At 49.6% G+C, this 24,512-nt stretch overlaps 2 protein-coding genes across 15 annotated transcripts in view; one reads left to right on the top strand and one right to left on the bottom strand.

Moving 5' to 3' along the window:
* LOC140418552 (uncharacterized) overlaps positions 1–24,512 on the top strand; it is a 70,659-nt gene that overhangs the window by 16,458 nt on the left and 29,689 nt on the right. For 2 of the 3 annotated variants that reach the window (XR_011945134.1, XR_011945135.1), the window contains exon 3: positions 8,366–8,474. The gene's annotated coding sequence lies outside the window, so the exon portion shown is untranslated. Of the gene's footprint in view, positions 1–8,365; positions 8,475–18,790; positions 18,981–24,512 lie in introns of those variants that run through there. The other variant, XR_011945133.1, reaches the window with a different exon arrangement.
* The window catches only part of LOC140418551 (uncharacterized), a 65,285-nt gene that overhangs the window by 12,248 nt on the left and 28,525 nt on the right, over positions 1–24,512 (bottom strand). For 5 of the 12 annotated variants that reach the window (XR_011945125.1, XR_011945122.1, XR_011945123.1 and 2 more), the window contains 2 exons: positions 18,074–18,189; positions 2,926–3,319 (listed from right to left, as the gene is read on the bottom strand). The gene's annotated coding sequence lies outside the window, so the exon portion shown is untranslated. Of the gene's footprint in view, positions 1–2,925; positions 3,320–10,207; positions 10,816–18,066; positions 18,190–19,145; positions 19,787–24,512 lie in introns of those variants that run through there. The other 7 variants (XR_011945129.1, XR_011945130.1, XR_011945124.1 and 4 more) reach the window with 6 other exon arrangements.

Here is a 24,512-nt window from a genome sequence, read left to right as displayed (position 1 = left end):
AAAACCATTTGGGACCCAGAACATTGTGAACATCTTTTTACTCTGGTTGTCTTTAATCCTCAAGTAATTTTCTGTTAGTTTTTTTTAACCATGTTCTGTTTCGTCAATTAACTTTTAACCAGAAAATATTTGAATTTGTTGGACTGATTAAATATGTTCACTTTCGGGAGAGGGGTTGACAGGCTCTAACAGAAAGTGAGTCCCTCTAAGGTAATTGGCAAAGGAGCCAGAGGGGTTGAGGAGATTTGATTTTTCTTTTGACACAGTGTTTGAAAATGGGGTTCAGGAGTCAATTGTGACTGACTAATTTATCAAGGTTCTCTGAGGAAGTAACGAGGGATGTCAATAAAGGGGAACCTGTAGATGTGCTTTATCTAGATTTCCAGAAGGTTTTCCCAAGGTGCCACATCAAAGGTTATTGCACAAAATAAGAGCTCATGCTGTGGGGGCAACATATCAGCATGGATAGAGGATTGGTTAGCTAACAGGAAGCAGCCAGTAGGTATAAATGGGTCATTTCTGGGTGGGTAAGATGTGACAAGTGGAATGTCACCAGGATCAGTGCTGGGCTCACCCATTTACAATCTGTATGAATGTGTTGGATGATGAGATTGAACGTATGACTCAAATACAGGCAGGGAAGTAATTTGTGAAGTGGATTTAAGGAGTCTGCAAAGGACTACAAATAGAGAACGTACAAACTGCACAGAGTCACCCAAGGCCGGAATCGAACCCGGGTCCCTGCCACTGTGAGGCAGCAGTGCTAACCACTGACTGTCCCTTTACTGTCGCTGGGTCAAACTCCTGGAATTCCCTCACAAACAGCACAGTGGGTATACCAACACCACACGGACAGCAGCAGTTCAAGAAGGCAGCTCAAGGACAATTAGGGATGGGCAATAAATGTTGGCCTCGCCACATCCCATGAAAGAATAAATAATAAATTCCTACCTTGGCGATGAAACTATGTTCCTGTCATGGGGCGGTTCTTGGGCACCGAGTGGGCAGGGCTTCAATCTCCCTCATGGGCTCCCTCCCCAATGACCGCGCACACGCACTACAGCTTATCGCCCCTCAGCAAAATGGCGGCCGTTAACCTGGGCCTTTCGTCGGAGAACTGCCACTGCGGCCCGTTGTTTGCGAGCGTGGATCGGTAGCTTTGAATTCTTGTTTCTGGGCCTACGCCGGGTATTTATGAAGCCTCTCAAACCACCCGCCAATATTATTGCTTCCAGCTCACCTGCAGTTTCTAATTCTAAACTGCTCAGAATTCTGCACGGTGGTGCAGTGGTTAGCACTGCTGTCTCACAGCAACGAGGTCCCATGTTCGATCCTGGCTCTGGGTCACTGTCCGTGTGGACTTTGCACATTCTCCCCGTGTTTGCGAGGGTCTCACCCCCACAACCCAGAAATGTACAGGGTAGGTGGATTGGCCACGCTAAATTCCCCTTAATTGGACAAAATTAATTCGGTACTCTAAATTTATTTTTAAAATGATAATTTCACCCCAACAACATCGCTCCAGTATTGGCACTGCACATGCTCCAGATCACAATGCCCAGCGACTGATTGACGGCACCTCCGGACCAATGGGAATAGGGGGCAGGGCTGGAGGACCGACCAGAAGCAGCTGCTCCTCCAACCAATCAATGAATGTGGGGGCGGGGCTGGGCCTCGATCTTCCTCATTGGCTGGAACTCGGCATCATTTTGAAAGCTGATTTCATAGAATTTACAATGCAGAAAGAGGCCATTCGGCCCATCTGCACCGACCCTTGGAAAGAGCACCCCAGACCATCCCACACCTCCACCCTATCCCCGCAACCCCATTTAACCTTTTTGAACAGTCAGGGCAATTTAGTATGGCCAATCTACCTAACCTGCACATCTTTGGATTGTGGGGGGAAACCGGAGCACCCGGAGGAAACCCACGCAGACATGGGGAGAACGTGCAGACTCCGGACAGACAGTGACCCAAGCCGGGAATCGAACCTGGGACCCTGGAGCTGTGAAGCAACTGTGCTAACCACTGTGCTACCGTGCTGTCCCAAACTCCAGGAGAAAACTGGACCTTTCTGTTTGTGGCTGTAAACAGATGAAACCCTGTATGTGTGGAGCAAACATTTCAACATTTGTTACTGAAATGTGGCAACAAGATGGAACAATCCACAAACAATTCAGGAGCTGATTTAAAGGAATAACTAGGCCGTAGTTGCATTACTGTCTGTGCGGAGTCTGCACATTCTCCCCGTGTCTGCGTGGATTTCCTCCGGGTGCTCCGGTTTCCTCCCACAATCCAAAGATGTGCAGGTTAGGTTGATTGGCCACGATAAATTGCCCTTAGTGTCCAAAATAAAAAGGCTGGGTAGGGTTACGGGATAGGGTGGAGATGTGTGCTTAGGTAGGGTGCTCTTTCTAAGGGCAGTGCTGACTCGATGGGTCGAATGGCCACCTTCTGCACTGTAAATTCTATGGAGGGAATGTCACCATGGGAACAAAAAGTCCCTGGTTTCAGTTGGTGATTGGGGAGAAGGGTTAGGACAGGTGAGGGAGAAGGTTAACACTGTCATCATTCAGAACAACACAGACTATACATAGATTACATAGAACATACAGTGCAGAAGGAGGCCATTCGGCCCATCGAGTCTGCACCGACCCACATTAATCCCTCACTTCCACCTTATCCCCGCAACCCAATAACCCCTCCCAACCCTTATGGACACTACGGGTAATTTATCATGGCCAATCCACCTAACCTGCACGTCTTTGGACTGTGGGAGGAAACCAGAGCACCCGGAGGAAACCCACGCGGACCCGGGGAGAACGTGCAAACTCCGCACAGACAGTGACCCAGCGGGGAATCGAACCTGGGACCCTGGCGCTGTGAAGCCACAGTGCTAATCACTTGTGCTACCGTGCTGCCCTATAAAGGAACAACTGAGGAACTTCTCTGTCCAATTTAATATTCACATAATATATTCAGAGACAGAATGACAGGAACTTGCAATCAGTTTGGAGATAACTCTGATATTTTCCATTGTTAAATATTTTGTCTTGAAAGATACCAAATGGGATGAAGCCAAATCTTTAAAAGGCAAATTCTTTGGTTCAAATCGCCACTGTGCTGTCAGTGGAAAGGGTTAACTTCTCTGCTCTCAAGGGTGTTGGAACAAACGTGCTCAAATGTGCACAACTGTGTTGACTTTACGTAACACCATTTTAAACTTTGTTTTCTCAATTCTTTTGGCAACTTTTTCTGCTTTGCCCAAATGTGTTTTCTCCTCTTTCTTCAGGCACTTTTCCAAATGACTCAAATAAAACTAAAGAAAAATAAAAGTAAAACGATCAGCTTTCACAGGTAACCAAAGCTTCAACCTTCTTAGACCAAAAAGACTTAAAGAGGGTGGAGCTTCCAAAAGATTGTGAAACCCAATGCACAACGATAAGGCTGAAGTTTAACTTAAGAGAATCCAACTTTTCTCTGCCTTTTACAATTGTACAAATAAATTGCAATTCATACTTAAAGATTTACTTTCACTCAGTAATTATGATAAGAAGTCTTACAACATCAGGTTAAAGTCCAACAGGTTTGTTTCAAACACTAGCTTTCGGAGCGCAGCTCCTTCCTCAGGAAGAAGGAAGGAGCAGTGCTCCGAAAACTAGTGTTTGAAACAAACCTGTTGGACTTTAACCTGGTGTTGTCAGACTTCTTACTGAGCTCACCCCAGTCCAACGCCGGCATCTCCACATCACAGTAATTATGATGTGGAGATGTCGGCGTTGGACTGGGGTGAGCACAGTACGAAGTCTTACAACACCAGGTTAAAGTCCAACAGGTTTGTTTCGACATCACTAGCTTTCGGAGCGCTGCTCCTTCCTCAGGTCCTGACCTGAGGAAGGAGCAGCGCTCCGAAAGCTAGTGACATCGAAACAAACCTGTTGGACTTTAACCTGGTGTTGTAAGACTTCTTACAGTAATTATGATGTTACTTTTCTCAGCACAGACTCCTTAGATAAAATCTCAATTGTTCACTTCTCTTGTAGCTGGTGTGTGGAGAAGATCATGTTCACTGTAGACATGTCAGCACAGAAACCGCATTGTGCTTCTGGACACACTCAGTCTGCAAGTAGATGAATCTTGTAAACTTGACCCTCATGAAGGTCTTCCCAGTGATGCTAAGGAGTGAGACATCCCTGTAGTTGTTGCAATCTCCTCTGTCACTGCTGTTTTTATAGGTTATGATGATTTTAGCATCATACACATGGAATTGTTCCGACTTCCCAACAGAGGAGGTCATGAAGGTGTGACAGTCGATGGGATTTTGTGTTTGAGGAGTTTAGCTGGAATTCCATCCTTACCGGGCACCTTTCTGCTTGCTCAGCAATCAATGGCCTTTTCCAGCTCAACCATGACAGGAAGCTGCAGGAGAGTCAGACAGCGACTGGGAGATGTCCGTCTGACGGAGCACAGCTGTCAGTCATGTTCAACCCAGCGGGACATCTGTTTACATCTGTCAGGATGTCACTCTCTGAGATTTCAGGGAGCAACTTTGGTGATGGTCAGACCCAGAGCCCTCTTCTTCCCAGCCCACAGAGATTTCTGTTATCTTTTTAATATAAATTTAGAGTAACCACTTATTTTTTTCCAATTAAAGGGGCAATTTAGCATGGCCAATCCACCTAACCAGCACATCTTTGGGTTGTGGGTGTGAGACCCATGCAGACATGGAGAATGTGCAAACTCCACGCAGACAGTGACCTGGGGCCGGGATCGAACCCGGGTCCTCAGCGCCATAGGCGGCATTGCTAACCACTGAGCCACTGTGCAGCCCGAGATGTCCATTATCACAGGCCGTTTGGAGTTATTGACGTTGGCTGTCCAGTGTTTATTTGCACAATCTCTCCATCTTTTACAAAACTGTCTTGACTACTTTCACATGATGCCTTGTTCTCGGTGTTGGGTTTATGTTGTACATCAGGTCGGCTTTGCTTTTTGCTTCAATGACAGATGTCATCTCTGCTGAGGGGCTCTCAAACCAATCTGTGTTGTGGGTTCCACCTTTACCTTCGAATCCTGTAGGATTGTTACAGTGCAGAAGGAGGCCATTTGGCCCATCGAGTCTGCAGCGACCCTCTGAAAGAGCACTCAACCTCGGCCCACTCCCCCGCTCTATCCCCTAACCCTGGCTGCTGCTGCTGTGTCAGAAATCATTGAACACCGTGACTTCCAAGTTTCATCCATGTCAATGTTGATTGATGAAGTTTTTATTGATGTGCCTGTGAAATATTTCAGTTTAGTTTAATGCTCCTTGATAATGTAATTTCACAATGGACATGTTACTGTGAGGAATGTGAGAGTCAGTAACAATTGTCAGCAAGGATTAATCAGCACTTTCTAATTGGAGAGGTTAATCAGTGGAACCTTTCAAACTCTGAATTGTAGATTTTGTATCAAACGTCATTTAGGATGATCCTGTTAAAGAGTTCTTAAATGAAGGAGAATATCAGACGGTGTGCTTTGAAAATGGGACATCGCAGCCTTGAAAATTAGTGACATCTGAAAATATTAAACTGCAGCCAGTTCTATGGTTTGTGAACATCAGCAGAATCAAACCAGATATGGTCAGACCATCAATGCTGGATGTGATTAACAGCAGCATAAACAGTAAAATCCAATCCCTGCAGTCACTTGTCAACTTGCTGGTGTCGCAGCTCATATTGTGACTGAGTGAATCCCTTCCCACAGCGTCGATGGTCGGTCTCGGCCCTTTGTGAATTTGTTGGTGTGCACTGAAGGTGGATGATTTCCTGAGTGTCTTTCCAATGAAACTACAGCTGAATAGCTTCTCCATAGTGTAACTTCACTGGTGTCTGAGCAGACTGGATGATTGAGTGAATCCCTTCCTGCACACTGAGCAGGTAAACGGTCTCCCGGTGTGAACACGATTGTGTACACTGAGATTAGATAAAGACGTGAACCACTTTCCACAGGATATGGATATCTGAGGACTGAGTAAATGTGTTGGTGTAACATGAGTCTAGCTGACTGAGTAAATCCCTTCCCACACACCGAACAGGCGAACAGCCTCTTCTCAGCATGATATCGCTGGTGTAACATGAGGCCAGCTGATTGAGTAAATCCTTTCCCACACTCAGAGCAGGTGAATGGTCTCTCTCCTGTGTGAATACGCGGTGGGTTTCCAGCAGGCATCGATAATTGAATCCTTTCCCACAGTCCCCACATTTCCATGTCTTCATCATCCAGATGTCCTTGTATCTCTCCAGTTCGGACACCCAGTTGAAGCCTTGTCCATACAGAATACATGGATGTTTCCTCCTCCACACGAATGGTGCAGGCTGTGTATTTGGTTCAAGCACTTTGCGCAGTCAGTGTTCTGGAACTCAGATGTGCCTGTGTCTCTGTGCTTTCCCAATCACATTGCTGTTCGTACTGTTCTCCCACAGATAGAACAGACAAACATTTCTCAAATAGAACATAGAACATTTCTCCTTCACATTCAATGGCCGTTGATTAACAGCTACTCATGAAGCCATTAACTCCGCCAAATGCTGTTGTAATAGTTGGTTGAGTTTCCAGTCTTTGAATTCTCCCCTTTTAATCCCCTGTAAAAGGAGTTTACAAAATCCATCGCTGTCAGTACAAAATAGACATTTAGAAAAGTCAATTCTAGTTTCGCTGGAATGTTTGTTCAATTCTTGTTCCCCCAAAGCTGTAAATCCCAGTCCCACACACTCTCCCTGTGCTGAAATCCAAATCCATCTCACCATTTCTTTCCTCCACTCCCAGTTTTCTCGCTCCCTCTCCTCTGCCTGGGTTCAGTTCTCCAGCTCCTGTCTGCAGACTGACAATAAAACCAGTGGGTCTTATTGGGGGGTTGGGGCCTCCAGCGGGTGTTTGTGAATCCTCCCCACCCACCTGCCAGGGTTTCCTTCCTTCCCAGAGATCAGAGTCCTCATTGATTTGAGTGCAAAGTGAACACTCTTATTTCTTGTCCCCCTCCCCCATCCTCTGATGTGAACCATCCTCCAGTGTCTGAAGCAGGATGGTGCCCGTTAACCTGGGCCTGTTCCCAGGTTGCGTTTTGTACTTTAACCTGGTGTAAGACTTCTTACTGCGCTCACCCCAGTCCAACGGTGGCGTCTCCACATAATGATTGTGAAGGGTTTGCTCCAGCTCACAATGCCCGGGGAGTGATTGACGGCTGCTCCGGACCAATAATGCGAGGGCTCGGGACTGGCGGACCGAGTGGGAGCGGCTGGTCCTCCAACCAATCGCAGTGAATGAGGGGCGGGGCTGAGTCAGGATCTCCCTCATTGACTGAGAATCTGCATCATTCTGAGTTCTTCCCATTGGCCGCGGGTTCCACAACCTCATTTCTTGCCTGAGAGGTGTTGACCAATGGGAAGATTTGAGGACCGGATGGACTCGGTCCTCCAGCCAATCAGACTGCGGGCTGTGTGTGAATTACGACTGAGTTTACGATTGAAATGTCTTCCTGAGTCAAACCTCGGAGTAAAACACTTTGTTTCCACTTCAGCGGACTTTAAAAAAACATTCCATTGCCCGTTCTACAGAACTGTTACAAAAAGCAACAACAAACGTTAACCCTGTTTCTCTCGCCACATGTGGCACAGTCGGTACCACTGCTGCCTCACAGCGTCAGTGACCAGTGTTGAATTCCGGCCTCGGATGACTGTGTGGAGTTTGTGCATTCGCCCCGTGTCTGTGGGGGTTCCCTCCGGGTGCTCCAGTTTTCTCCCATGTGCAGGTTTGGTGGATTGACCATGCTAAATTGCCCCTTAGTGTCCAAAGATGAGATGGGTTTACGGGGCTAGGGGAAGGGAAGTGCACCTGGGTGCGGTGCTCTTTTGTGGGGTAGGTGCAAACCCGATGGGCTGAATGGCCTCCTTCTGCACTGTAGGGATTCTCTGATGCTGTCAGACCCGCTGGGTTAATGTCGCATTTACTGTTTTCAATCTACATTATACACATTTTTAATCCACTAATTATATTTATTGAACCACTGTACCATCAACTACTCGGAGCAGTGTGTTGATGTTTGAGCTACTTTGTAGGATTTTCGCTCTCACAGTCTGATGGGTCTGTCTGGGGGTATTTCCCTGGTATTGTCCATGTGTTTGGGTGTTTGTGTATTTTAGGGAACATGTAGAACTTCCTTCGTTCTGCCTGTTGTCCCCTCAGATATTCCCATCTGTTTTTGGTTAATGTGTCTGGGGTCTGAGTTCTTCTAGTCTGTCTCCAATTCTCCTTCCTGTCTCAGGCATATGGGTCAAGGTAGCTTGGTGTTGTGATTCGTGTTGTTTACTTGTCTGTCTGTCTCCAGCAGGTATTGTTGTCTCTCGATAATGATTGTGCTGATACCCTTATCTTCTGGTCTGATGAACATATCCGTGTTGGATCCAAGCTCCCGGATTGTCTGTCTTTCTCTCCGGGTAAGATCCTGTTTGTCGCTTGTATTTCACTGTGACAGGGCAGAGACCCGATTGAAGGGATTCAAACATGGGAGTTCTGGGAAAGATGGGCAAGGATTTGGGAGGTGACAACATGTTCAAAGAGTTTGGAGAGGAGAGGGAGGTTGAAGATGGGGCAGTAATTTGTAAGGATGGCAGGGTCAAGGGTTTGTTTTATTGAGGGGGTGATGATGGCAGATTTGAAGGACAGAGGGACAGTAGCTGAAGAGAGAGAAATGTTGACAATATCCATGGACACAGGGTAGTTGGCTGATCAGTAGCTCAGTGGGAATAGCGTCGATGGAGCAGGAGCTGGGTCTCATGGACAACAGAAGAATATAAGAATTAAGAACAGGAGTAGGCCATCTGGCCCCTCGAGCCAGCTCCGCCATTTAATGAGATCATGGCTGATCTTTGTGGACTCAGCTCCACTCTCCGGCCCGTACACCATATCCCCGAATCCCTTTATTCTTTAGAAAGGCATCTATCTTTTTCTTAAAAATGTTTAAAGAAGGAGCCTCAACTGCTTCACTGGGCAAGGAATTCCAGAGATTCACAACCCTTTGGGTGAAGAAGTTCCTTCTACACTCCGACCTAAATCTACCTCCCCTTAGTTTGAGGCTATGCCCCCTAGTTCTGCTTTCCCCGACCAGAGGAAACAACCTGCCCGCATCTATCCTATCTATTCCCTTCAGAATTTTATATGTCTCAATAAGATCCCCCTGCATCCTTCTAAACTCCAATGAGTACAGTCCCAGTCTACTCAACCTCTCGTCATAATCTAATCCCCTCAACTCTGGGATCAACCTAGTGAATCTCCTCTGCAATCCCTCCAGTGCCAATATGTCCTTTCTCAGGTAAGGAAACCAAAACTGAACACAATACTCCAGGTGTGGCCTCACCAACACCCTATACAATTGCAGCATCGCCTCCCTAGTCTTGAACTCCATCCCTCTAGCAATGAAAGACAAAACTCGATTAGCCTTCTTAATCACCTGTTGCACCTGCACACCAACTTTTTGCGACTCGTGCACCAGCACACCCAGGTCCCTCTGCACAGCAGCATGTTTTAACATCTTACCGTTTAAATAATAATCCATTCTGCTGTTATTCCTCCCAAAATGGATAGCCTCACACTTGGCAACATTGAATTCCATCTGCCAGACCCTAGCCCATTCACCTAACCTATCGAAATCCTTCTGCAGACTTCCGGTATCCTCTGCCCTTTTTGCTTTACCGCTCATCTTAGTGTCGTCTGCAAACTTTGACACATTGCCCTTGGTCCCCAACTCCAAATCATCTATGTAAATTGTGAACAACTGCGGGCCCAACACTGATCCTTGAGGGACCCCACTAGTTACAGGTTGCCAACCAGAGAAACACCCATTTATTCCCACTCTCTGCTTTCTGTTAGTTAACCAACAAGATGAGCTCTGAGAGGGCATGAGGGGAGATGGGAGAGAAACTCGAGAAAGATGTGGGTTCAAGCTCGGGAAAGGATGAAATTTAGAGACAGTTTGGTCCGGTGGACTCTTGGAAGGGAGGGAAGCAGCAGAGGCAGCTGATCGGATTTACTCAATCTCAGTCACAAAGAAGCTCCACAAGCTCCTCACACGTCTTGTTGGAGGTGAGGATGGAAGAGACAGGGGAGAGTGAGAGTACTTCAAAAGGAACTAACTTGTGTCAAAGATATTGAAATGTTTCAAGACTGCGTATTTAACACAAATCTAATTTATTTGACTTTTAGCAAATATATTAGCCCCTGTAAATGGGCTGGAGTTTGTTATCAGCAGAAAGAGACCCAAATGAACATGGTTCAGTCCTGAATGTGAGGAACAGTAAAATCCAATCACTGTGGTTACTTGTGGCCTCGTTGGTGTCTCAGCAGGTGGGATGACTGAGTGAATCCCTTCCCACAGAGGGAGCAGGTGAATGGCCTCTCCCCAGTGTGCATTCGCTGGTGCTTCAGCAGGTTGGATGACTGAGTAAATGCCTTCCCACACTTGGAGCAGGTGAATGGTCTCTCCCCACTGTGACTGTGTCGATGAATTTCCAGCTTGGATGGGGAAGTGAATCCTTTCCCACAGTCCGCACATTCCCACGGTTTCTCCTCAGTGTGACTGCATTTGTGTCTCGTGAGGTCTGATGATCGACTGAATCCTCGTCCACACACACAACACGTGTACGGGTTCTCCCCACTGTGACCAATGCTTTTTTCGTCCATGATCAATGATATTCAGCAACGATAAATTGAGGACTCTGTCAGATCCTGATGTGACGCTTGGTTTGCGTTTCCGGACTTTGAACCCTCCCCTTCGAACACCTTGTAAAAATGATTGAAAACAGAAAATAGGGAGTGAGAGAGAACCCACAAAAACACAAAGGCAGGTTGTGAAATTGAGCTGAATGAATCTGGTCATTTGTGGGGAAAAAGTGACCGTGAAAACTGCTGGATTGTCATAAAAACCCAACTGTCCTCTTTGGTAGGAGAGAGAAAGAGGTGAAGAGGGATTTTGTACATCTACAAGACATACTAAGAGAGTAGTTGGCAAAGCAACTTCGATCTTGAGCTTCATAAACAGTAACATTGATACCAAAACTATACTTCTGGTGGCACAGTGGTTAGCACTGCTGCCTCACAGCGCCAGGGACCCGGGTTCAATTCCGGCCTTGCTAAGTGTGGAGTTTGCACTTTATCCCCGTGTCTGCGTGGGTTTCCACCCGGTGCTCAGGTTTCCTCCAACAGTCCAAAGAAGGGCACCTTAGGTGGACTGGCCTTGATAAATTGCCCCTTAGTGTCCAGGAATGTGCAGGTTAGGTGGGGCTATGGGGTTACAGGGACAGGGTAGGAGTGTGGGCCTAGGCAGGGTGCCCTTTCAGAGAATCACTGCAGACTCGATAGGCCGAATGGCCTCCTTCTGCACTGCAGGAATTCTATGGTTCTAATTCTATGCTATGAATCTTTCTAAAGCTCTGGTCACCACTCTTCAGGAAGAATGTGAAGGTTCTTGGAGAAGGTGCAGAGGAGATTTACCAGAATGGTTCCAGCAAAGGAGGTTGAGGGGAGATTTGATTCAGGGACACAAGATTATGCCAGATTTCCATCGGGTGGACAAAGAAACTCTGTTTCCATTCACTGATCGTACAAGCAGTCGGGACACAGATTTAAAGCTTTGGGTAAAACCTGGATTGAACAATACAAGATCCTGAGGGGTTTTGACAGGGTGGATGTGGAGAGGATGTTTCCTCTTGTGGGAGAATCTGGAACAAGGGGGTCACTGTTGCAAAGTGAGGGGTCACCCATTTCAGATGGGGATAAGGATTTTGTTTTCTCTTGAGGGTTGCAAGACTGGGGGTGGCACAGTGCTTAGCACAGCTGCCTCATGTCGCCAAGGACCCGGGTTCGATCCCGGCCCCGGGTCACTGTCTGTGTGGAGTTTGCACACACCCACAAATCCAAATTAATGGCAGCACGGTAGCAGTGTGGATAGCACAATTGCTTCACAGCTCCAGGGTCCCAGGTTCGATTCCGGCTTGGGTCACTGTCTGTGCGGAGTCAGCACATCCTCCCAGTGTGTGCGTGGGTTTCCTCCGGGTGCTCCGGTTTCCTCCCACAGTCCAAAGATGTGCAGGTTAGGTGGATTGGCCATGATAAATTGCCCTTGGTGTCCAAAATTGCCCTTAGTGTTGGGTTGGGTTATGGGGATAGGGTGGAGGTGTTGATCTTGGGTAGGGTGCTTTTTCCAAGAGCCGGTGCAGACTTGATGGGCCAAATGGCCTCCTTCTGCACTGTAAATTCTATGATCTATCAAAGATGTGCAGGGTAGGTAGATTGGCCACGCTAAAATTGCCCCTTAATTGCAAAAAATGAATTGGGCTCTCTAAATTTATGTTAAAAAAAACAGGGCGAGAGAGTAGATTCAGTAAGGATGTTCCCAATAGTGCGTGTGTCCAGAAATAGGGGTCACAGTCTGAGGATACGGGGTAGACCATTTTGGATAGAGATGAGGAAAACCACTTACCTTTACAGGAGCAGCCCTTTGGATTTCGGCGGGAACCGGAAGTTCGACCTCTGGCAAGTCCCCCCCCAACCAATAAATTCTGGTGGAGAGGAAACCCGTGACACTACACGTGTAGTGTCTCCCACCCACCCTCCTCCTCTAACCTAATAATAAGACCCATTGGTGTAAGGTAAGTGCCATATTATATTATTGTATTATTAGCATTGTGCAGGTCAAGGATTGGAGGTGGAGGAGCAGTCTCTGTCAGCGAGAGAACCTGAGAACATCTCAGAAGGTAAGCAAGTGATTTTTACTTTTATACCTTTTTTCAAATTGTGTGTGTCGGGGGGAAACTGAAGTGACATCACAGAAAAGCTGTGACCTGAGTGGCTGGTTGGGATTCTAACCTAAATTTTTTTTGAGTATTTGGGAACTAATTAAACATAATAACTTAATTATAATTTAGAGGATATCTAAGCCAGAGATCGGAGAATATTATAGTTAGCTATCGCATTTCTATTAGAAATCTAGTGCTAGGAAACAGATAGTTGACAGTAACTTTGCAATTTAAAAAAAAAAGTATTTAAAAAAAAAAAGACAAATTTTAATTTTAATTAATTGACGCAATGTCAGTTAGAGGGGTGCTGTGCTCTGACTGTGAGATGTGGCAGGTCCGGGAGGCTTCCAGCGTCCCGGATGGCTTCATCTGCAGAAAGTGCACCCAACTGCAGCTCCTCACAGACCGCATGGTTCGGTTGGAGCAGCAATTGGATGCACTTAGGAGCATGAAGGTGGCGGAAAGCGTCATAGATCGCAGTTATGTAAATGTGGTCACACCCAAGGTGCAGGCAGAGAAATGGGTGACCACCAGAAAGGGCAGGCAGTCAGTGCAGGAATCCCCTGTGGTTGTCCCCCTCTCGAACAGATATACCCCTTTGGATACTGTCGGGGGGGATAGCCTATCAGGGGAAAACAGCAGCAGCCAGAGCAGTGGCACCACGGCTGGCTCTGATGTTCAGAAGGGAGGGTCAAAGCACAGAAGAGTAATAGTAATAGGGGACTCTATAGTCAGGGGCACAGATAGGCGCTTCTGTGGACGTGAAAGAGACTCCAGGATGGTATGTTGCCTCCCTGGTGCCAGGGTCCAGGATGTCTCCGAACGGGTAGAGGGAATCCTGAAGGGGGAGGGCAAACAGGCAGAGGTCGTTGTACATATTGGTACTAACGACATAGGCAGGAAGGGGCATGAGGTCCTGCAGCAGGAGTTCAGGGAGCTAGGCAGAAAGTTAAAAGACAGGACCTCGAGGGTTGTAATCTCGGGATTACTCCCTGTGCCACGTGCCAGTGAGGCTAGAAATAGGAAGATAGAGCAGACAAACACGTGGCTAAACAGCTGGTGTAGGAGGGAGGGTTTCTGTTATCTGGACCACTGGGAGCTCTTCCGGGGCAGGTGTGACCTGTATAAGATGGACGGGTTGCATCTAAACCGGAGAGGCATAAATATCCTGGCCGCGAGGTTTGCTAGTGTCACACGGGAGGGTTTAAACTAGTATGGCTGGGGGGTGGGCACGGGAGCAATAGGTCAGAAGGTGAGAGCATTGAGGGAGAACTAGGGAATAGGGACAGTGTGGCTCTGAGGCAGAGCAGACGGGGAGAAGTTGCTGAACACAGCGGGTCTGGTGGCCTGAAGTGCATATGTTTTAATGCAAGGAGCATTACGGGTAAGGCAGATGAACTTAGAGCTTGGATTACTACTTGGAACTATGATGTTGTTGCCATTACAGAGACCTGGTTGAGGGAATGGCAGGATTGGCAGCTAAACGTTCCAGGATTTAGATGTTTCAGGCGGGATAGAGGGGGATGTAAAAGGGGAGGCGGAGTTGCGCTACTTGTTCGGGAGAGTATCACAGCTATACAGCGAGAGGACACCTCAGAGGGCAGTGAGGCTATATGGGTAGAGATCAGGAATAAGAAGGGTGCAGTCACAATGTTGGGGGTATACTACAGGCCTCCCAACAGCCAGCGGGAGATAGAGGAGCAGATAGGTAGACAGATTTTGGAGAAGAGTAAAAACAACAGGGTTGTGGTGATGGGAGACTTCAACTTCCCCAATATTGACTGGGACTCACTTAGTGCCAGGGGCTTAGACGGGGCAGAGTTTGTAAGGAGCATCCAGGAGGGCTTCTTAAAACAATATGTAAACAGTCCAACTAGGGAAGGGGCGGTACTGGACCTGGTATTGGGGAATGAGCCCGGCCAGGTGGTAGATGTGTCAGTAGGGGGGGAGCATTTCGGTAACAGTGACCACAATTCAGTAAGTTTTAAAGTACTGGTGGACAAGGATAAGAGTGGTCCGAGGATGAATGTGCTAAATTGGGGGAAGGCTAATTATAACAATATTAGGCGGGAACTGAAGAACATAGATTGGGGGCGGATGTTTGAGGGCAAATCAACATCTGACATGTGGGAGGCTTTCAAGTGTCAGTTGAAAGGAATACAGGACAGGCATGTTCCTGTGAGGAAGAAAGATAAATACGGCAATTTTCGGGAACCTTGGATGACGAGTGATATTGTAGGCCTCGTCAAAAAGAAAAAGGAGGCATTTGTCAGGGCTAAAAGGCTGGGAACAGACGAAGCCTGTGTGGCATATAAGGAAAGTAGGAAGGAACTTAAGCAAGGAGTCAGGAGGGCTAGAAGGGGTCATGAAAAGTCATTGGCAAATAGGGTTAAGGAAAATCCCAAGGCTTTTTACACGTACATAAAAAGCAAGAGGGTAGCCAGGGAAAGGGTTGGCCCACTGAAGGATAGGCAAGGGAATCTATGTGTGGAGCCAGAGGAAATGGGCGAGGTACTAAATGAATACTTTGCATCAGTATTCACCAAAGAGAAGGAATTGGTAGATGTTGAGTCTGGAGAAGGGGGTGTAGATAGCCTGGGTCACATTGTGATCCAAAAAGACGAGGTGTTGGGTGTCTTAAAAAATATTAAGGTAGATAAGTCCCCAGGGCCGGGTGGGATCTACCCCAGAATACTGAAGGAGGCTGGAGAGGAAATTGCTGAGGCCTTGACAGAAATCTTTGGATCCTCGCTGTCTTCAGGGGATGTCCCGGAGGACTGGAGAATAGCCAATGTTGTTCCTCTGTTTAAGAAGGGTGGCAGGGATAATCCCGGGAACTACAGGCCGGTGAGCCTTACTTCAGTGGTAGGGAAATTACTGGAGAGAATTCTTCGAGACAGGATCTACTCCCATTTGGAAGCAAATGGACGTATTAGTGAGAGGCAGCACGGTTTTGTGAAGGGGAGGTCGTGTCTCACTAACTTGATAGAGTTTTTCGAGGAGGTCACTAAGATGATTGATGCAGGTAGGGCAGTAGATGTTGTCTATATGGACTTCAGTAAGGCCTTTGACAAGGTCCCTCATGGTAGACTAGTACAAAAGGTGAAGTCACACGGGATCAGGGGTGAACTGGCAAGGTGGATACAGAACTGGCTAGGCCATAGAAGGCAGAGGGTAGCAATGGAGGGATGCTTTTCTAATTGGAGGGCTGTGACCAGTGGTGTTCCACAGGGATCAGTGCTGGGACCTTTGCTCTTTGTAGTATATATAAATGATTTGGAGGAAAATGTAACTGGTCTGATTAGTAAGTTTGCAGACGACACAAAGGTTGGTGGAATTGCGGATAGCGATGAGGACTGTCTGAGGATACAGCAGGATTTAGATTGTCTGGAGACTTGGGCGGAGAGATGGCAGATGGAGTTTAACCTGGACAAATGTGAGGTAATGCATTTTGGAAGGGCGAATGCAGGTAGGGAATATACAGTGAATGGTAGAACCCTCAAGAGTATTGAAAGTCAAAGAGATCTAGGAGTACAGGTCCACAGATCACTGAAAGGGGCTACACAGGTGGAGAAGGTAGTCAAGAAGGCATACGGCATGCTTGCCTTCATTGGCCGGGGCATTGAGTATAAGAATTGGCAAGTCATGTTGCAGCTGTATAGAACCTTAGTTAGGCCACACTTGGAGTATAGTGTTCAATTCTGGTCGCCACACTACCAGAAGGATGTGGAGGCTTTAGAGAGGGTGCAGAAGAGATTTACCAGAATGTTGCCTGGTATGGAGGGCATAAGCTATGAGGAGCGATTGAATAAACTCGGTTTGTTCTCACTGGAACGAAGGAGGTTGAGGGGCGACCTGATAGAGGTATACAAAATTATGAGGGGCATAGACAGAGTGGATAGTCAGAGGCTTTTCCCCAGGGTAGAGGGGTCAATTACTAGGGGGCATAGGTTTAAGGTGAGAGGGGCAAAGTTTAGAGTAGATGTACGAGGCAAGTTTTTTACGCAGAGGGTAGTGGGTGCCTGGAACTCACTACCGGAGGAGGTAGTGGAAGCAGGGACGATAGGGACATTTAAGGGGCATCTTGACAAATATATGAATAGGATGGGAATAGAAGGATACGGACCCAGGAAGTGTAGAAGATTGTAGTTTAGTCGGGCAGTATGGTCGGCACGGGCTTGGAGGGCCGAAGGGCCTGTTCCTGTGCTGTACATTTCTTTGTTCTTTGTTTGTTCTTTGAGGAGAAATGTCTTCACCCAGAGAGTGGTGAGCCTGTGGAATTCGTCGCCACAGGAACTAATTAAGGCCAAAACATTGCATGTTTTCAAGAAGTAGTTAGATACAGCACTTAGGGTGAAGGGGACCAACGGATATGGGGGGAAAGCAGGATTAGGCTATTGAGCCTAATCAGCTCTGATCGTAATGAATGATGGAGCAGGCTCGAAGGGCCAAATGGTCTCCTCCTGCTCCTATTTCCTACGTTGCTCCGTATCTCTGCATGTAAATGGTCCAGGAGGTATGAGGAAGAATGTTTTTACACAGCCAGTGGCAATGACCTTAAACTTGCTGCCGATGACGGAGTTTGGAAATAGACACAATAAATGATTTTTTTTTTTTTAAATTGGATAGAAACCTGAGAGAAATAAAGCTGTGAGGATACAGATAATAATAATAATATTTATTGGTGTCACAAGTAGGCTTACATTAACACTGCAATGAAATTACTGTGAAAATCCCCAGGTCGTCACACTCCGGCTCCTGTTCGGGTGCACTGAGCGAGAATTCAGAATGTCCAATTCACCTAACAAGCACGTCTTTCGGGGCTTGTGGGAGGAAATCGGAGGCAATTTGGCGTGGTCAATCCACCTAACCTGCACATCTTCAGGTTGTGAGGGCGAAACCGATGCAAACATGGGGAGAATCTGCAAATTCCACACGGACAGTGACCCAGAGCCGGGCTCGGCCCTGTGAGGCAGCAGTGCTAACCACTGACGTGCTGCCAGCTGACTGAATTTTTTGTCTAATCTCGCCTTGTAATTTAACCCCAGGGGGTTCAGATATCACTCGGGTAAATCTGTGCTACACTCCCTCCGAGGCCATTCTATCCTTCCTCTGGTTTGTTGTCCAGAACTGAACACAGTTCTCCAGGTTTGGTCTAACCAGGGTTTGTGAATCTCGGGGCTTTTCCAGTCACACTGAGACCTGAAATCTTCCCTCACAGACAGAACAGACAAACCTTTTACCTTCCACACCCAGATGCTGCTGATATTCAGGTACTAATGAATCGAGTGATTCTGTCAGATCGCGATGTAACGTTTGGTTTGTGTTTCCCGTCTGTTAAACCTCCACTTCCAGTATCCTGTAAATTTACAGAAACCTCACTGTCAGTTTAGGATCGAAATTCACAACATTCTCTCCTCACCAACTTTGATTAAATGTATTCCTGGAGGTTTAATCACATGACCTGCCCCCCATCCTCCAGCCATTAATCGGTCAACACATCCATCCTTGTGACACTCTGCCTTCCTCGGCCAATTGGGAAGCAAAAGGACTCATTACCTTACAGGACAGTGTTTGACTAGGGCAGCATGGTGGTGCAGTGGTTCGCACTGCTGTCTCACGGCACCGAGATCACAGGTTCGATCCCGGCTCTCGGTCACTGTCTGTGTGGAGTTGGCACATTCTCCCCGTGTTTGCGTGGATTTCACCCCCACAACCCAAAGATGTGCAGGGTAGGTGGATTGGCCACGCTAAATTGCCCCTTAATTGGAAAAAATGAATTGGGCACTCTTAATTTATTTTTAAATAGGACAGTGATTGACTGTCAGTCAATCAACCTTCATCCCATTTTCAATATTTTTATATCCACTGAAGAGAAATGTTCAAAAATCTTTTTTACTGTCCGAATGATTTTCCAGAGACCCAAAATTAATATTTTTACTGTCCTAATCATGTTCCAGAGTCACAAAAATATTTTTGACTGTCCCAATGATTTTCCAGACACCCAGACATGAATCTCACCAAGGCAGAAGGTAAAATTTTAATTCATTGAAAGTTTACTGATGACCATGAAACGATTGTCGATTGTTGCAAAGACCCATCTGGTTCACTCCTGTCCTTCAGTGAAGGAAATCTTCTATCCTTACCTGGTCTGGCCTATATGTGACTCCAGATCCACAGTCAGCTGGTTGACTCTTAAAATGCTCTCTGAGATGCCCTCAGTTCAAGGGCAATTAGTGATGGGCAGTGAATGCTGGCCCAGCCAGCGACACCCACATCCCGTGAATGAATAGAAAAGAAAACTGCCGTCCTTACCTGGTCTGGCCGACACGATTCCAAACCACAGCAATGTGGTTGACTCTTTAAATGCCCTCCGAGATGGCCGAGCAAGCCACTCAGTTCTCGGGAAATTAGGGATGTGCAATAAATGTTGGCCCAGCCAGTGACTCCCACAAATGATTAAAATAAAACCCTGGAGACTCCAGTCAGTCAATCCGGAAGAGTTGGCATCTGGTGCAGGCTCGCAGCGCATAATAATAATAATCACTTGTCACAAGTAAGCTTCAATTAAGTTCCTGTGAAAAGCCCCTAGTCGCCACATTCCGGCACGTGTTCGGAGAGGCTGGAACGGGCATTGAACCCACGCTGCTGGTCTTGTTCTGCATTACAAGCCAACTGTCTTAGCCCACTGTGCTAAGCCAGCCACTTCCCTGCGGCGCATTGTCCTCTGTAAAGATGGCGGCCGGTAACCCGGGCCTGTCACCGCTCAGCTCTCTCTATTCGGTGCAGTTTAAGACGGGACCGTTAACATTTTCCTCGGGAGTTGAAGCCTCCACGGGGTAATTATGAATCCTCCCGGCTCACTCCGCAGCTTCTATCGCTCCCCGGCCACCCACCGGCTCCAATCCTGAAAGTCGCTCGATTGTTTCTTTCCCGCTCCTCGCATCGTCAGCGACAATCTGAACTGTGCCTGCACTGGACACAGCCCGAACAGCGCATGTGCGAGGAGCTTCTGTCATGTGGATAGAGCACATTCTCAGCTGCTACTCATGTTGGGTAATAAACCCGCCATTAAAATGGATATTTTTTTTTTTGGCACTCGGTCTCTCTCTCTCTCTCGCACTCGGTCTCTCTCTCTCTCTCGCACTCGGTCTCTCTCTCTCTCTCGCACTCGGTCTCTCTCTCTCTCTCTCGCACTCGGTCTCTCTCTCGCACTCGGTCTCTCTCTCTCTCGCACTCGGTCTCTCTCTCGCACTCGGTCTCTCTCTCTCTCGCACTCGGTCTCTCTCTCTCTCGCACTCGGTCTCTCTCCCGCACTCGGTCTCTCTCTCTCTCGCACTCGGTCTCTCTCTCTCTCGCACTCGGTCTCTCTCTCTCTCCCGCACTCGGTCTCTCTCTCTCTCGCACTCGGTCTCTCTCTCTCTCGCACTCGGTCTCTCTCTCTCTCGCACTCGGTCTCTCTCTCGCACTCGGTCTCTCTCTCTCTCGCACTCGGTCTCTCTCTCTCTCGCACTCGGTCTCTCTCTCTCTCGCACTCGGTCTCTCTCTCTCTCGCACTCGGTCTCTCTCTCTCTCTCGCACTCGGTCTCTCTCTCGCACTCGGTCTCTCTCTCTCTCGCACTCGGTCTCTCTCTCTCTCGCACTCGGTCTCTCTCCCGCACTCGGTCTCTCTCTCTCTCGCACTCGGTCTGTCTCTCTCTCGCACTCGGTCTCTCTCTCGCACTCGGTCTGTCTCTCTCTCGCACTCGGTCTCTCTCTCTCTCTCGCACTCGGTCTCTCTCTCTCTCGCACTCGGTCTCTCTCTCTCTCGCACTCGGTCTCTCTCTCTCTCGCACTCGGTCTCTCTCTCTCTCGCACTCGGTCTCTCTCTCTCTCTCGCACTCGGTCTCTCTCTCGCACTCGGTCTCTCTCTCTCTCGCACTCGGTCTCTCTCTCTCTCGCACTCGGTCTCTCTCTCGCACTCGGTCTCTCTCTCTCTCGCACTCGGTCTCTCTCTCTCGCACTCGGTCTCTCTCTCTCGCACTCGGTCTCTCTCCCGCACTCGGTCTCTCTCTCGCACTCGGTCTCTCTCCCGCACTCGGTCTCTCTCTCTCTCTCGCACTCGGTCTCTCTCCCGCACTCGGTCTCTCTCTCGCACTCGGTCTCTCTCCCGCACTCGGTCTCTCTCTCTCTCTCGCACTCGGTCTCTCTCTCGCACTCGGTCTCTCTCTCTCGCACTCTGTCTCTCTCTCTCTCGCACTCGGTCTCTCTCTCGCACTCGGTCTCTCTCTCTCTCGCACTCGGTCTCTCTCTCGCACTCGGTCTCTCTCTCTCGCACTCTGTCTCTCTCTCTCTCGCACTCGGTCTCTCTCTCTCTCTCTCTCGCACTCGGTCTCTCTCTCTCTCCCGCACTCGGTCTCTCTCTCGCACTCGGTCTCTCTCTCTCTCGCACTCGGTCTCTCTCTCGCACTCGGTCTCTCTCTCTCTCGCACTCGGTCTCTCTCTCTCTCGCACTCGGTCTCTCTCTCTCTCCCGCACTCGGTCTCTCTCTCGCACTCGGTCTGTCTCTCTCTCGCACTCGGTCTCTCTCTCGCACTCGGTCTCTCTCTCGCACTCGGTCTCTCTCTCGCACTCGGTCTCTCTCTCTCTCCCGCACTCGGTCTCTCTCTCTCTCTCTCGCACTCGGTCTCTCTCTCTCTCGCACTCGGTCTCTCTCCCGCACTCGGTCTCTCTCTCGCACTCGGTCTGTCTCTCTCTCGCACTCGGTCTCTCTCTCTCTCTCGCACTCGGTCTCTCTCTCTCTCTCTCTCGCACTCGGTCTCTCTCTCTCTCCCGCACTCGGTCTCTCTCTCGCACTCGGTCTCTCTCTCTCTCGCACTCGGTCTCTCTCTCTCTCGCACTCGGTCTCTCTCTCTCTCGCACTCGGTCTCTCTCTCCCGCACTCGGTCTCTCTCTCTCTCGCACTCGGTCTCTCTCTCTCTCCCGCACTCGGTCTCTCTCTCTCTCCCGCACTCGGTCTCTCTCTCTCTCCCGCACTCGGTCTCTCTCTCGCACTCGGTCTGTCTCTCTCTCGCACTCGGTCTCTCTCTCTCTCTCGCACTCGGTCTCTCTCTCTCTCGCACTCGGTCTCTCTCGCACTCGGTCTCTCTCTCTCTCGCACTCGGTCTCTCTCTCTCTCGCACTCGGTCTCTCTCTCTCTCGCACTCGGTCTCTCTCTCGCACTCGGTCTCTCTCTCTCTCGCACTCGGTCTCTCTCTCTCTCGCACTCGGTCTCTCTCTCTCTCTCGCACTCGGTCTCTCTCTCTCTCGCACTCGGTCTCTCTCTCTCCCGCACTCGGTCTCTCTCTCTCTCGCACTCGGTCTCTCTCTCTCTCTCGCACTCGGTCTCTCTCTCTCTCGCACTCGGTCTCTCTCTCTCCCGCACTCGGTCTCTCTCTCTCTCGCACTCGGTCTCTCTCTCTCTCGCACTCGGTCTCTCTCTCGCACTCGGTCTGTCTCTCTCTCGCACTCGGTCTGTCTCTCTCTCGCACTCGGTCTCTCTCCCGCACTCGGTCTCTCTCTCTCTCGCACTCGGTCTCTCTCTCTCTCTCGCACTCGGTCTCTCTCTCTCTCTCGCACTCGGTCTCTCTCTCTCTCGCACTCGGTCTCTCTCTCTCCCGCACTCGGTCTCTCTCTCTCTCGCACTCGGTCTCTCTCTCTCTCGCACTCGGTCTCTCTCTCGCACTCGGTCTGTCTCTCTCTCGCACTCGGTCTGTCTCTCTCTCGCACTCGGTCTCTCTCCCGCACTCGGTCTCTCTCTCTCTCGCACTCGGTCTCTCTCTCTCTCGCACTCGGTCTCTCTCTCTCTCTCGCACTCGGTCTCTCTCTCGCACTCGGTCTCTCTCTCTCGCACTCGGTCTCTCTCTCTCTCTCTCGCACTCGGTCTCTCTCTCTCTCTCTCGCACTCGGTCTCTCTCTCTCTCTCTCGCACTCGGTCTCTCTCTCTCCCGCACTCGGTCTCTCTCTCGCACTCGGTCTCTCTCTCTCGCACTCGGTCTCTCTCTCGCACTCGGTCTCTCTCTCTCTCGCACTCGGTCTCTCTCTCGCACTCGGTCTCTCTCTCTCGCACTCGGTCTCTCTCTCGCACTCGGTCTCTCTCTCGCACTCGGTCTCTCTCTCTCGCACTCGGTCTCTCTCCCGCACTCGGTCTCTCTCTCTCTCGCACTCGGTCTCTCTCTCGCACTCGGTCTCTCTCTCGCACTCGGTCTCTCTCCCGCACTCGGTCTCTCTCTCTCTCTCGCACTCGGTCTCTCTCTCGCACTCGGTCTCTCTCTCGCACTCGGTCTCTCTCTCGCACTCGGTCTCTCTCTCGCACTCGGTCTCTCTCTCTCTCGCACTCGGTCTCTCTCTCTCTCGCACTCGGTCTCTCTCTCGCACTCGGTCTCTCTCTCTCGCACTCGGTCTCTCTCTCTCTCTCTCGCACTCGGTCTCTCTCTCTCTCTCTCGCACTCGGTCTCTCTCTCTCTCGCACTCGGTCTCTCTCTCGCACTCGGTCTCTCTCTCTCGCACTCGGTCTCTCTCTCTCTCTCTCGCACTCGGTCTCTCTCTCTCTCTCTCGCACTCGGTCTCTCTCTCTCTCGCACTCGGTCTCTCTCTCTCTCGCACTCGGTCTCTCTCTCGCACTCGGTCTCTCTCTCGCACTCGGTCTCTCTCCCGCACTCGGTCTCTCTCTCTCTCTCGCACTCGGTCTCTCTCTCGCACTCGGTCTCTCTCTCGCACTCGGTCTCTCTCTCGCACTCGGTCTCTCTCTCTCTCGCACTCGGTCTCTCTCTCTCCCGCACTCGGTCTCTCTCTCTCTCGCACTCGGTCTCTCTCTCTCTCTCGCACTCGGTCTCTCTCTCGCACTCGGTCTCTCTCTCTCTCTCGCACTCGGTCTCTCTCTCGCACTCGGTCTCTCTCTCGCACTCGGTCTCTCTCTCTCTCGCACTCGGTCTCTCTCTCTCGCACTCGGTCTCTCTCTCTCTCGCACTCGGTCTCTCTCTCGCACTCGGTCTCTCTCTCTCTCTCGCACTCGGTCTCTCTCTCGCACTCGGTCTCTCTCTCTCGCACTCGGTCTCTCTCTCTCGCACTCGGTCTCTCTCTCTCGCACTCGGTCTCTCTCTCTCTCTCGCACTCGGTCTCTCTCTCGCACTCGGTCTCTCTCTCGCACTCGGTCTGTCTCTCTCTCGCACTCGGTCTCTCTCTCGCACTCGGTCTGTCTCTCTCTCGCACTCGGTCTCTCTCTCTCTCTCGCACTCGGTCTCTCTCTCTCTCGCACTCGGTCTCTCTCTCTCTCGCACTCGGTCTCTCTCTCTCTCGCACTCGGTCTCTCTCTCGCACTCGGTCGGTCTCTCTCTCGCACTCGGTCTCTCTCTCTCTCTCGCACTCGGTCTCTCTCTCTCTCGCACTCGGTCTCTCTCTCTCCCGCACTCGGTCTCTCTCTCTCTCGCACTCGGTCTCTCTCTCTCTCGCACTCGGTCTCTCTCTCGCACTCGGTCTCTCTCTCGCACTCGGTCTGTCTCTCTCTCGCACTCGGTCTGTCTCTCTCTCGCACTCGGTCTCTCTCCCGCACTCGGTCTCTCTCTCTCTCGCACTCGGTCTCTCTCTCTCTCGCACTCGGTCTCTCTCTCTCTCTCGCACTCGGTCTCTCTCTCGCACTCGGTCTCTCTCTCGCACTCGGTCTCT

The sequence above is a fragment of the Scyliorhinus torazame genome, chromosome 5, assembly GCF_047496885.1.
Source record: "Scyliorhinus torazame isolate Kashiwa2021f chromosome 5, sScyTor2.1, whole genome shotgun sequence".
Taxonomy (NCBI): Eukaryota; Metazoa; Chordata; class Chondrichthyes; order Carcharhiniformes; family Scyliorhinidae; genus Scyliorhinus; species Scyliorhinus torazame.
Note: the sequence above shows the minus strand (reverse complement) of the source record. Positions and strands in the feature narration are given on the sequence as shown.